This window comes from Bubalus bubalis, chromosome 1, assembly GCF_019923935.1.
Source record: "Bubalus bubalis isolate 160015118507 breed Murrah chromosome 1, NDDB_SH_1, whole genome shotgun sequence".
NCBI classification, from domain to species: Eukaryota; Metazoa; Chordata; class Mammalia; order Artiodactyla; family Bovidae; genus Bubalus; species Bubalus bubalis.
This window is the reverse complement of record NC_059157.1, coordinates 151658128-151670898: the sequence shown is the minus strand read 5'-3', so window position 1 is coordinate 151670898 and position 12771 is coordinate 151658128. Positions and strand designations below refer to the sequence as shown.

Genomic DNA, 12771 nt, shown 5'->3' with positions numbered 1-12771 from the left:
ATTTGGGGGGAAAAAAAAGGGCATTTGGGCATTTAAGGCCCAAACAAAACATCATTTTGTTAGAAATGAGTGGCAAAAAGGAGGTTTCGGTTACTACGTGGTAGATCTCTTCTAACTGACCTTAGCTTAAGGGATCCAACACTGGATCCCAGGATTCCTTTTGCTTTAAACTTCCAGGTGGTCTGGTTGCCTTTCTGCCTTCCTGCCTTTCCTTCATGGTTGTAGATTAACAGAGGGAATGGTGCAATTTATATAAGGAAAACTTAAGCAGTGCAGTGCACTCACCCTTAAGAACTTGAAAACACTGCAAGTGAAGATAGAAAGTTATAGTGTTAATTGCTCAGTCATGTCCGACTCTATGACCCCATAGACTGTAGCACACCAGGCTTCTTTGTCCATGGGATTTCTCAGGCAAGAATACTGGAGTGGGTTGCCATTCCCTTCTCTAGGGGATCTTCCTGACCCAGGGATTGAACCTGAGTCTCTTGCATTGCAGGCAGAATCTTTACCATCTGAGCCATAATACATACAATATCTGTGAATTCAATCAACCCATGTTGGATCAAGCACAGGCTGGCAAGTGTAGATATCTACCAAGAGTGGCTGTAAGACAACAGGGAGTGGAGGGCAGTCAGGGTAAGCACCAGAGAAAGCACGACGCACATGAAGGGAAAAATGTTCTGCTTCAGCTTGTTATTGCCATGTTGTATTTAGCCTTGTCTTTGTCCAGTGGGGATAAACTCTTCAGATACTGTTCAGTTCTGTCGCTCAGTCGTGTCTGACTCTTCATGACCCCATGAATTGCAGCATGCCAGGCCTCCCTGTCCATCACCAACTCCCGGAGTTCACTCAAATTCATGTCCATCGAGTCAGTGATGCCATCCAGCCATCTCATTCTCTGTCGTCCCTTTCTCCTCCTGCCCCCAGTCCCTCCCAGCATCAGAGTCTTTTCCAATGAGTCAGCTCTTCACATGAGGTGACCAAAGTACTGGAGTTTCAGCTTTAGCATCAGTCCTTCCAATGAACACCCAGGACTGATCTCCTTTAGAATGGACTGGTTGGATCTCCTTGCAGTCCAAGGGACTCTCAAGAGTCTTCTCCAACACCACAGTTCAAAAGCAGCAATTCTTTGGTGCTCAGCCTTCTTCACAGTCCAACTCTCACATCCATACGTGACCACTGGAAAAACCATAGCCTTGACTAGATGGACCGTTGTTGGCAAAGTAATGTCTCTGCTTTTCAATATGCTATCTAGGTTGGTCATAACTTTCCTTCCAAGGAGTAAGCGTCTTTTAATTTCAAGGCTGCAATCACCATCTACAGTGATTTTGGAGCCCCCCAAAATAAAGTCTGACACTGTTTCCACTGTTTCCCCATCTATTTCCCATGAAGTGATGGGACCAGATGCCATGATCTTCGTTTTCTGAATGTTGAGCTTTAAGCCAACTTTTTCACTCTCCTCTTTCACTTTCATCAAGAGGCTTTTTAGTTCCTCTTCACTTTCTGCCATAAGGGTGGTGTCATCTGCATATCTGAGGTTATTGAGATTTCTCCCAGCAATCTTGATTCCAGCTTGTGCTTCTTCCAGCCCAGTGTTTCTCATAATATACTCTGCATAGAAGTTAAATAAGCAGGGTGACAATATACAGCCTTGACATACTCCTTTTCCTCTTTGGAACCAGTCTGTTGTTCCATGTCCAGTTCTAACTGTTGCTTTCTGACCTGCATATAGGTTTCTCAAGAGGCGGGTCAGGTGGTCTGGTATTCCCATCTCTTTCAGAATTTTCCACAGTTTATTGTGATCCACACAGTCAAAGGCTTTGGCATAGTCAATAAAGCAGAAATAGATGTTTTTCTGGAACTCTCTTGCTTTTTTGATGATCCAGTGGATGTTGGCAATTTGAACTCTGGTTCTTCTGCCTTTTCTAAAAGCAGCTTGAACATCTGAAATGTCACGGTTTATGTATTGCTGAAGCCTGGCTTGGAGAATTTTGAGCATTACTTTACTAGCGTGTGAGATGCGTGCAATTGTGCAGTAGTTTGAGCATTCTTTGGCATTGCCTTTGTTACTGGAATGAAAACTGACCTTTTCCAGTCCTGTGGCCAGTGCTGAGTTTTCCAAATTTGCTGGCATATTGAGTGTAGCACTTTCACAACATCATCTTTCAGGATTTGAAATAGCTCAACTGGAATTCCATCACCTCCACTAGCTTTGTTCGTAGTGATGCTTTCTAAGGCCCACTTGACTTCACATTCCAGGATGTCTGGCTCTAGGTGAGTGATCACACCATCGTGATTATCTTGGTCATTAAGATCTTTTTTTGTACAGTTCTTCTGTGTATTCCTGCCACCTCTTCTTAATATCTACTGCTTCTGTTAGGTCCATACCATTTGTGTCCTTTATCGAGCTTGTCTTTGCATGAAATGTCCCCTTGGTATCTCTAATTTTCTTGAAGAGATCTCTAGTCTTTCCCATTGTGTTGTTTTCCTCTATTTCTTTGCATTGCTCGCTGAGGAAGGCTTTCTTATCTCTTCTTGCTGTTCTTTGGAACTCTGCATTCAGAAGCTTATATCTTACCTTTTCTCATTTGCTTTTCGCTTCTTTTCTTTTCACAGCTATTTGCAAGGTCTCTCCAGACAGCCATTTTCCTTTTTTGCCTTTCCTTTTGGGGGATGGTCTTGATCCCTCTCTCCTCTACAGTGTCACGAACCTCCGTCCATAGTTCATCAGGCACTCTATCTATCATATCTAGTCCCTTAAATCTATTTCTCACTTCCACTGTATAATCGTAAGGGATTTGATTTAGGTCATACCTGAATGGTCTAGTGGTTTTCCCTACTTTCTTCAATTTAAGTCTGAATTTGGCAATAAGGAGTTCATGATCTGAGCCACAGTCAGCTCCTGGTCTTATTTTTGCTGCCTGTATAGAGCTTCTCCATCTTTGGCTGCCAAGAATGTAATCAATCTGATTTCGGTGTTGACCATCTGGTGATATCCATGTGTAGAGTCTTCTCTTGTGTTGTTGGAAGAGGGTGTTTGCTATGACCAGTGCATTCTCCTGGCAAAACTCTATTAGCCTTTGCCCTGCTTCATTCCATGGTCCAAGGCCAAATTTGCCTAAAACTCCAGGTGTTTCTTGACTTCCTACTTTTGCATTCCAGTCCCCTATAATGAAAAGGACATCTTTTTTGGGTGTTCTAAAAGGTCTTGTAGGTCTTCATAGAACCTTTCAACTTCAGCTTCTTCAGCATTACTGGTTGGGGCATAGACTTGGATTACCATAATATTGAATGGTTTGCCTTGGAAACAAACAGAGATCATTCTGTCGTTTTTGAGATTGCATCCAAGTACTGCATTTCAGACTCTTTTGTTGACCATGGTGGCTACTCCATTTCTTCTAAGGGATTTCTGCCCACAGTAGTAGTTATAATGGTCATCTAAGTTAAATTCACCCATTCCAGTCCATTTTATTTTGCTGATTCCTAGAATGTCGACATTCACTCTTGCCATCTCCTGTTTGACCACTTCCAATTTGCCTTGATTCATGGACCTGACATTCCAGGTTCCTATGCAATATTGCTCTTTACAGCATTGGACCTTGCTTCTATCACCAGTCACATCCACAACTGGGTATTGTTTTTGCTTTGGCTCTATCCCTTCATTCTTTCTGGAGTTATTTCTCCACTGATCTCCAGTAGCATATTGGGCACCTACTGACCTGGGGAGTTCATCTTTCAGTGTCCTATCATTTTGCCTTTTCATAGCATTCATGGGTTTCTCAAGGCAAGAATACTGAAGTGGTTTGCCATTCCCTTCTCCAGTGGACCACATTCTGTCAGACCTCTCTACCATGACCTGCCTGTCTTGGGTGGCCCCACAGAGCATGGCTTAGTTTCATTGAGTTAGACAAGGCTGTGGTCCGTGTGATTAGATTGACTAGTTTTCTGAGAAGGCAATGGCACCCCACTCCAGTACTCTTGCCAGGAAAATCCCATGGATGGAGGAGCCTGGTGGGCTGCAGTCCATGGGGTCACGAAGAGTTGGACACGACTGAGTGACTTCACTTTCACTTTTCACTTTCATGCATTGGAGAAGGAAATGGCAACCCACTCCAGTGTTCTTGCCTGGAGAATCCCAGGGGCGGGGAACCTGGTGGGCTGCTCTCTATGGGGTCGCATAGAGTCGGACACGACTGAAGCGACTTAGCAACAGCAGTTTTCTGTGATTATGGTTTCAGTGTGTCTGCCCTCTGATGCCCTCTCGCAACACCTACCGTCTTACTTGGGTTTCTCTTACCTTGGACGTGGGGTATCTCTTCATGGCTGCTCCAGGAAAGCGCAGCCACTGCTCGTTACCTTGGACGAATGTAACTTCTCATGGGCACCCCTCCTGACCTTGAACGTGGAGTAGGTCCTTTCGGCCCTCCTTCGCCAGCACAGCCACAGCTCCTTGGCCATCAGATACTGTAGGATGAGCTATAAACCTTGATTTTTTTGACTGTGATCTATATTTATCTACTTGTCTATCTTCTGTCTGCTGTGTTGGGTCTTAGGTGTGGCAGTTGGGCTCTGGAGTGGGCAGGCTCAGTAGTTGCGGTGGTGGGTTTCATTGGTTTGCATCATGTGGGATATTAGTTTCCCACCCAGGGATCAACCCTCATCCCCTGCCATTGCAATGCATATGCTTAACTACTGGACCTCCAGGCAGGTCCCTTGGCTGGGATATTTTCCAATTAAAGAAAAATACTATCAAATTGAATTCATTTCAGTCCTTAAATAGACATTTAAAAACAACAATCTTGTTTTCTAGAGGTAAACATGGGACGTGACCAAATTAATTTTTTAGGGGAGGCAGCCATAGTAATAGATCTAACTTTAATATCTTTGATGAGGCCATCCCTAGTAAGGAGATAGAATTTGAGCAAGAGTTGCCAATAGATGTTAAGGTTTATGATACAAAAGGAGTTCCAAATTTTCTGTATTGGTGGGGCTTTGGGATTTAACAAGAAGATTGGTTTTGGGAGACCTGTTTTGGAGCTGTGTTTGCATAGTAAACTCACTGTTTTTACTCAAATTTTATGACATAGATCATAAAAATTAACTCAGCTTTCTAATGATTTTCCCTACACTTTAGATAAGATTGCAAAGACAACGTTTGCCCATCTGCAGGAATGGACAGAAGAGTTTTAGGACTTTCTTTCTTAGTCTGATGCCATTAAAAATGCATTCATCTAATCATTTTTCCCCCGTTTGTGTGCTCAGCAATTTTTTATGATTTGGGTTCCCAAAGTGAATCTACCAGAGGGAAGGCAGTGGGTAAGCTCTGCAGATTAGAATGTTGGTGTTGCTGTGAGTACTTATTGTTAAGTGTAATTTTTAATTTATTGATTGATTTTTTCAGTATTTATTATTTATTTAGGTGTTTATTTGGCTGTGCTGGATCTTAGTTGTGGCATTTGAGATCTAGTTCCCTGACCAGGGATTGAACCCTGGGCCCCCCTGCATTGGCAGCATGGAGTCTTAACCTCTGGTCTACCAGGGAAGTCCCTTGCTAATTGTAATTTAATAAATTGACATTCTGGGTTTGTGCTTATGACTATGGTTATACTGTGGATCTGCCAGTTAAATTCGGAATCTCTCTGGTGTTCTGACACAGTCAGTTTTGAATTCGCACAGGCTCTATACTATGGCAAATTTGCCAAAGTAATGAATGTCACTTTGGGAGCTGCCTTGTCAGTTTTTCCCTGTGACACTAAAAATATAACTTGACTGTATGCATCTTTCCTATTTGAATTCGTTAGTAGTAGAGATGAGATACTTGAAAGTGAAAGTGAAGTCGCTCAGTCATGTCCGACATTTTGTGGTCCAATAGACTGTAGCCTACCAGACTTCTCCATCCGTGGGATATTCCAAGCAAGAGTACCAGCGTAGGTTCCCATTTCCTTCTCCAGGGGATCTTCCCGACCCAGGGATCGAACCCAGATCTCCTGCATTGCAGGGAGACGCTTCATCCTCTAAGCCACCAGGGAAGCCCTAAAAGAAAGGAGGAAAGTGAAGTCGCTCAGTCATGTCGAGCTCTTTGGGACCCCATGGACTGTAGCCCTACCAGGCTCCTCCGTCCATGGGATTTTCCAAGCAAGGATACTGGAGTGGGCCATTTCCTTCTCCAGGAGATCTTCTTGACCCAGGGATTGAACCTGGGTCTCCTGCATTGTAGGCAGACGCTTTACCGTCTGAGCCACAGGGAAGTCCAAAGTATTTGTAGGATTTCAAATAAGCTGGGGACATGCTGGCGTAAGTGAACGTAAGTTGTTTTCTCTTAGGAGGACTTTTTCCAGAGCATTTCATCTGCTTTGTTTGGAAAACTATTTGTTTGTTTATCGAAAGTTGGTTTACAATGTTGTGTTAGTTTCAGGTGTATAGCAAAGTGATTCAGATATACACATACTTTTTCAGATCCTTTTTCCTTATAGGTTATTACAAAATATTGAGTATAGTTCTCTGTGCTATACAGTATGTCCTTGTTGGTTATCTCATTTTATATAGATAGCATATTGAAAAGCAGAGACATTACTTTACCAACAAAGGTCCGTCTAGTCAAGGCTATGGTTTTTCCAGTGGTCATGTATGGATGTGAGAGTTGGACTGTGAAGAAAGCTGAGTGCCGCAGAATTGATGCTTTTGAACTGTGGTGTTGGAGAAGACTCTTGAGAGTCCCTTGGACTGCAAAGAGATCCAACCAGTCCGTTCTGAAGGAGATCAGCCCTGGGATTTCTTTGGAAGGAATGATGCTAAAGCGGAAACTCCAGTACTTTGGCCACCTCATGCAAAGAGTTGACTCATTGGAAAAGACTCTGATGCTGGGAGGGATTGGGGGCAAGAGGAGAAGGGGACGACAGAGGATGAGATGGCTGGATGGCATCACTGACTCGATGGACGTGAGTCTGAGTGAACTCCGGGAGTTGGTGATGGACAGGGAGGCCTGGCGTGCTGAGATTCATGGGGTCACAGAGTTGGACATGAATGAGCGACTGAACTGAACTGAACTGAGGGTGTATATATGTTAATCCTTAACTTCTTATTTACGCCCCCTCTTCTTTGGTAACTGCAAGTTTGTTTTCTATGTCTGTGGGTCTGTTTTTGTTTTGTATATAGATTCATTTGTATGATTTTTTTTTTTTTTTTTTAGATTTCACATACCTTTTAAAGAGTGTTCTTCAATAGGAACACCAACTTCATTTGCTAATGATACTTTTAAAATCTTTCCTTTGGCAGTGACTTTGGAAAACACTATGTTGCAAAACATGGTGTTAAGCTTGCACTGATGAGGTATTTCTGGAATCCTCTTAGGTGGAAAACATGGAACAGCTTGGGGACATTTTATTAAATCCCAGTTTGCATCTGGTTCCCTAAGGTCTACCTGAGTGTTCTGGAATCCACAGGAATACCATTTACTTACCAGATGGAATTATCCCAGTGTGGCCCCCCGGGGCAGAAATGGAATTTGGCAACGTGGTGTTGGGAATTTGGATCTACGTATTGTAAGTTGATGATGGACAGGGAGGCCTGGCATGCTGCGATTCATGGGGTCCCGAAGAGTCAGACACGACTGAGCTACTGAACTGAACTGAACTGAACTGATTGTAAGTCAGTGTGGAGTTCTCAGAGTCCAAGACTTCCTTTATCTGTATATTTCTTCTCCTGATAGCATACTTTCTTAAAAGAGAGCTTGGGAAGTTGCTTGTTAAGGCCTTTCCCAGAATTCAGCCGTATTCTCACAGGGAGGACTTAGTGAACACAGTAGTTAACTATTGAGATTATTTTCAGAGGATCAAAGGTCATATTATAGAGTAATGTGGTTTTATAGACACTCATTTCATTTTCTTTGATTCTAGAATAAGGAAAATGAATGTAGAACTCTTATTTCCAAACATGAAATGGTGATTACAGGTACAATTCCTTTGTGTATTCTCAGTGTGTAATGACAACATTGGAAAGGAAATTGATTAGTATTTCTAAAACAGCAGGAAAATGATTTCCTGCCCAAACATTGATTAATCTTTGAATAGGCTTTCTTATAATCCCTTTTTTCCATAGACTGCAGGGTGCAGCACAGTCATATTTTATGTGGAGTCAAGCAGAGAAACTACTTGCTGCGATTAAACTTATTGCTGCTTTTTTCAGCAGGTGGAAATAGTTTTGTCTTCAGTAGTTATCCTTTCCTGGCTTGAGAACACATTGGGACTTCTATAGTTTTATTTTAAGAAACTGTTGTCCTATATTATGACATGTGGAAACAATGAAATAATGAAATTTTCTGATGATATATACTCCCGTGTTTGGCTTACAAATAGTAACTTGCTTAGCATCCTGGCATGAATGCTTTAAAATCCTATTATCTGAAGCTCATGTAATATTAATTTGTTACTGGTTAGAGGTAATATAAAATATAGTGAAAAAGAAGACTGAAGTCTGTTCCCTCAGGGAACTTAAGATTTATTTGAGGACTTAAGACATAGAAATAGGATAAAGAAATATTAGTATGAGAGAGTTTATATTGAGCCCCAAATGAGTGGTTTTGAATATTACATAACCTAATTTAGGACTTCAAAGGGAGAGAGACTTTTTATGCATCCTGATGTGGCTGGTGACGACTCATACAAGAGCTGGGCCTTGAGTTGGTCCTTGGAAATAGGAAGGATTCAGCCAGGAGGACAAGGGTAGGAGGGATGATGGCATTACCAAAGATGGCTGGACTGGAATGTGCCTGCCTTTTCAACAGTGAGTAGACTTGTTTGGATCTAATAGGGGACTAATGAAGAATAATGGGAAATAAAGTTGGAAAGGTAGGTTGAATTCAAATCGGAAAGTGTTTGAATTCTAGACAAAGGAATTTGGACTTTATTTGGTAGAAGATATATAAATAGTGAAACTTGTTGGACAGGAATAAGTAGAAAATGCAAGAAACAGCTTTGTAGTTAGAGCAGCTGCACACAGCTGTGAACTGTGGTATCTTCTGATGCAGACAGTGGAGAAAATGTGAGCAGGGTCTGGCTTCACTGCTGATGGGGATGTAGGTTGGGTTGACTGCTTAATTGTCATTCCTCTCTTTATCTTTCCTGTTCTCATTTAAGGCTTGTATAAACTCTTTTCAGGCTTTTAAAATACATTAATTCAAATTTGACCTTCCTTACTGCATGATAGTTTGAATACCCAGAGCTATTTTCAGTTGTTCTAGATTGTCATGAGTTTGATGTCCAGGTGCCAACTGGAAGGGGCAGACCTGGCCTGTGGAGGATTGTTTTTAAAATCCAATTCTAAATTAAGCATTTCAGGACATGAAAATGAAATGTGGCCTAGATCTTTCTCACCATTTAAGTAAAAGTATATGTTTTTTTTTTCTTTTCTGCTTAAATATTTGTCTGGATCTTTCAGACTCAAAAGGCATATAACCCAGAGCCAAGAATATTTAGATCCCTCTGCACTCTAATTTTTTTTTTTTTTTTCTAGAGTAGTGTTTGGCTTTCACTATACTTAAAACGTTATAAAAAGACTTCCTCCAAATATTAGGTAGCAATTCTTTAAAGAGTTTTTTTAATTCCAGGGCCTCCTATTTCATATCTTACAAGTTACAGAAATGGAATTTTTTTGAAGTGTAAGCCATTGATGGAAGTTAGACTTTTAAACATCTAAAATTAAGTTCTAAAGGACACCATCCATATTAGCAGCAGGTGTTGTGATGTGGGTATAAGTAGATCATAGTGCAGGCTTTGGAGTCAGAAAAATCTGGTTTTTACATCCCCATTCTGCCACTCACTCCCTGGGTGACCTGAGTGTATTACTATTACTACATGTTGTTTGACCTATTGGGATACAGACTAGCTAGAGAGAGTCTCTGGGTAAAAACAGAATTAAAGGTTATGTCTCCCCAGATTCCAAGCCCTTGTCATCTCTGAGCCTCAGCTTCTTCACCTTTAAAATGAGGAATAATACTTACTTACCTTGTAGGGCTATTATGGAGATAAAAATGGATAATTTAGCACAATGTTAGGTTAGGACTAGGCTTCCCTGGTAGCTCATCTGGTAAAGAATCCGCCTGCAATGTGGGAGATCTGGATTCGATCCCTGGGTTGGGAAGATCCCCTGGAGAAGGGAACAGCTACTCACTCCAGTGTTCTGGCCTGGAGAATTCCATGGATTGTATAGTTCGTGGGGTCACAAAAAGTCAGTCATGACTGAGCAACTTTCACTCATTCACACTTGGTTAGGACACTCAGTAGAATTGTAGCTGTTGGTATTGTGGTTGGTGGAATTTGGATAGGTTTAATTTATGGAGAAGGCAATGGCAACCCACTCCAGTACTCTTGCCTGGCGGACCCCATGGACAGAGGAGCCTGGTAGGCTGCAGTCCATGGGGTTGCTAGGTGTTGGACACGACTTAGTGACTTCACTTTCACTTTTCACTTTCATGCATTGGAGAAGGAAATGGCAACCCACTCCAGTATTCTTGCCTGGAGAATCCCAGGGATGGGGGAGCCTGGTGGGCTGCCCTCTATGGGGTTGCACAGAGTCAGAAACAACTGAAGCAACTTAGTAGCAGCAGCAATTTAATTACATTAATTTGGGTTTTTAGCTGTGCGACTCTTTTCCACATACTTTATTTCCTTTTCTATTACCCTGTAGGGTATGGATGTGTTCAGAGGCTAGGATCTTGAGCTAGAAGAAAAAACAAAAACCCTTAGGAATCAGAGTTGTCTTTTAAGGGAGGTGCCAGGAAACTACCACATAATGTACTTCCATCCCATTGGCCAGAACTTAGTCCCATGGTTATGCCTGGCTGCAGTGGATGCTGGGAAATGTAGTCTCCTGCCTGCATAGCTATTACTGTGGAAGAGGGAAGATAAGATTTTGATGGATAGCCAACAACCTCTGCCAAGCCCCTCAGTATGTTCCTGTATCTTAGGCCAGTGTCACCATGGAAATGAGACCAATTGTGATATTTTTCTCATGGACATATAACCATCTTAAATATTCCATAAATGTGTTTTAATTTCACTGATATTCTTATATAGAATATTTTACCCTTAGTTTTTAATCTACTGTAATGCATTTTAACCTTCCAATTAAAGAGGTTAAGATTTTATCTGTAATCATTCAGTCTGTTATCTTTATTTCATTTTATAGTAGTGAAGTCTTAGAATTTGGGATATGATCTCAACAGAGCATGCCCTCACAGACTCCATTGACACACACTTGGAGCTACTTTCTGCTTTGCAGTTACAGATACTTGTACAGGTCATTACCTCTAGAATTCCAAGGGTCAGACTCAGTAAAATATATGCCACATCACAGTGCTTATATGCCACAACAAATATATGAAAATGACCACATATCTAAAAATACTTTCATGTAATGAGATGTGCTGTTGCAAAAACATGTGGATTTTTTTTATTTTTCATCATCCGTTTAGGTTTTCAACTGAATTTTTAAAAAGATTTTTATTTTGAGATAATTGTAAATTCACAGGCAGTTGTATGAAACAATACAGAGATACCCCATATACTCTTCACCCGTTTTCTCCCTAAAGTAACATCTTGAATAGCTAGAGTATACTATCACAATGAGGAAATTGACTTTAATGGAATCCACAAGGCTTATGCCGATTTCATTAGCTTTATATGTCCTCATTTGTGAGTGAGTGAGTGTGTATATGCATGTGTAATTCTGTGCAGTTTTATCACATGTATAGATTGATGTGATTACACCACTGTCAGTACACTACCATCAACACAAGACTCCTTTGTGTTACCCTTTTTAGCAGTTACTTCTTTCCTTTCTTTCCCCCTAGTTCTGGCAACCACCAGTCAGTTCTCAATCTGGCAACCACCAGTCAGTTCTCAATCTTTGCCATTTCAAGAATATTATATAAATGGGACCATACAGTATGTTATCTACTTTTTTTTTTTTCCTGATAAGCAGTCCAGGCCTCAGAACCACTGTTTAAGTCTTAGTCATATACCATAGAGAGGACAAAGAACAGGTAATCCTCTAGGCTCTAGATAGCGTCCCTCCTCACACAGTTGTTTATGAAAATACATAAATATGGTACGCATTAGTTTTTTGTTAATTGACATTTTTATTGTGATAATTATACACATAAGGCTTTGAGATTGAATTTTTCACTTGGTACAATTCCCTTGAGATACATTCAAATTATGCACATCCATAGTTCATTCCTTTTTATTGCTGAGTAGTATTCCATGATGTGAATATACTACACTTCATTTAACCATTCACCCTTTGGAGGGATATTTGTATTGTTTTCAGTTTTCAGCTAGTACAAGTAAAGCTGCTATGAACATTTATGAATATAAGTTTTCTTTTCGGTAGGATAAATGTTCAGAGAAGGCAATGGCCCCCACTCCAGAACTCTTGCCTGGAAAATCCCATGGACGGAGGAGCCTGGTGGGCTGCAGTCCAGGGGGTCGCTAGGAGTCGGACACGACTGAGCGACTTCACTTTCACTTTTCACTTTCATGCATTGGAGAAGGAAATGGCAACCCACTCCAGTGTTCTTGCCTGGAGAATCCCAGGGATGGGGGGACCTGCTGGGCTGCCGTCTATGGGGTCACACAGAGTCGGACATGGCTGAAGTGACTTAGCAGCGGGATAAATGTTCAAGAGTGTATTGCTTTGTTGTGTAAGAAGTATATATTTAGTTTTACAGCAAACTGCCATGCTCTTTTTCCAGGGAGGCTCGAGCACTTTATA

The 12771-nt window shown here is 41.4% G+C and overlaps 1 protein-coding gene across 3 annotated transcripts in view; it reads left to right on the top strand.

Moving 5' to 3' along the window:
* PPM1L (protein phosphatase, Mg2+/Mn2+ dependent 1L) overlaps window positions 1-12771 on the top strand; it is a 325454-nt gene that overhangs the window by 91734 nt on the left and 220949 nt on the right. Inside the window, exon 1 of one of the 3 annotated variants that reach the window (XM_044945377.2) lies at window positions 7008-8781. The exons of the other annotated variants lie outside the window; for them this stretch is intronic. The gene's annotated coding sequence lies outside the window, so the exon portion shown is untranslated. Of the gene's footprint in view, window positions 1-7007; window positions 8782-12771 lie in introns of those variants that run through there. 3 annotated transcript variants of the gene reach the window in all.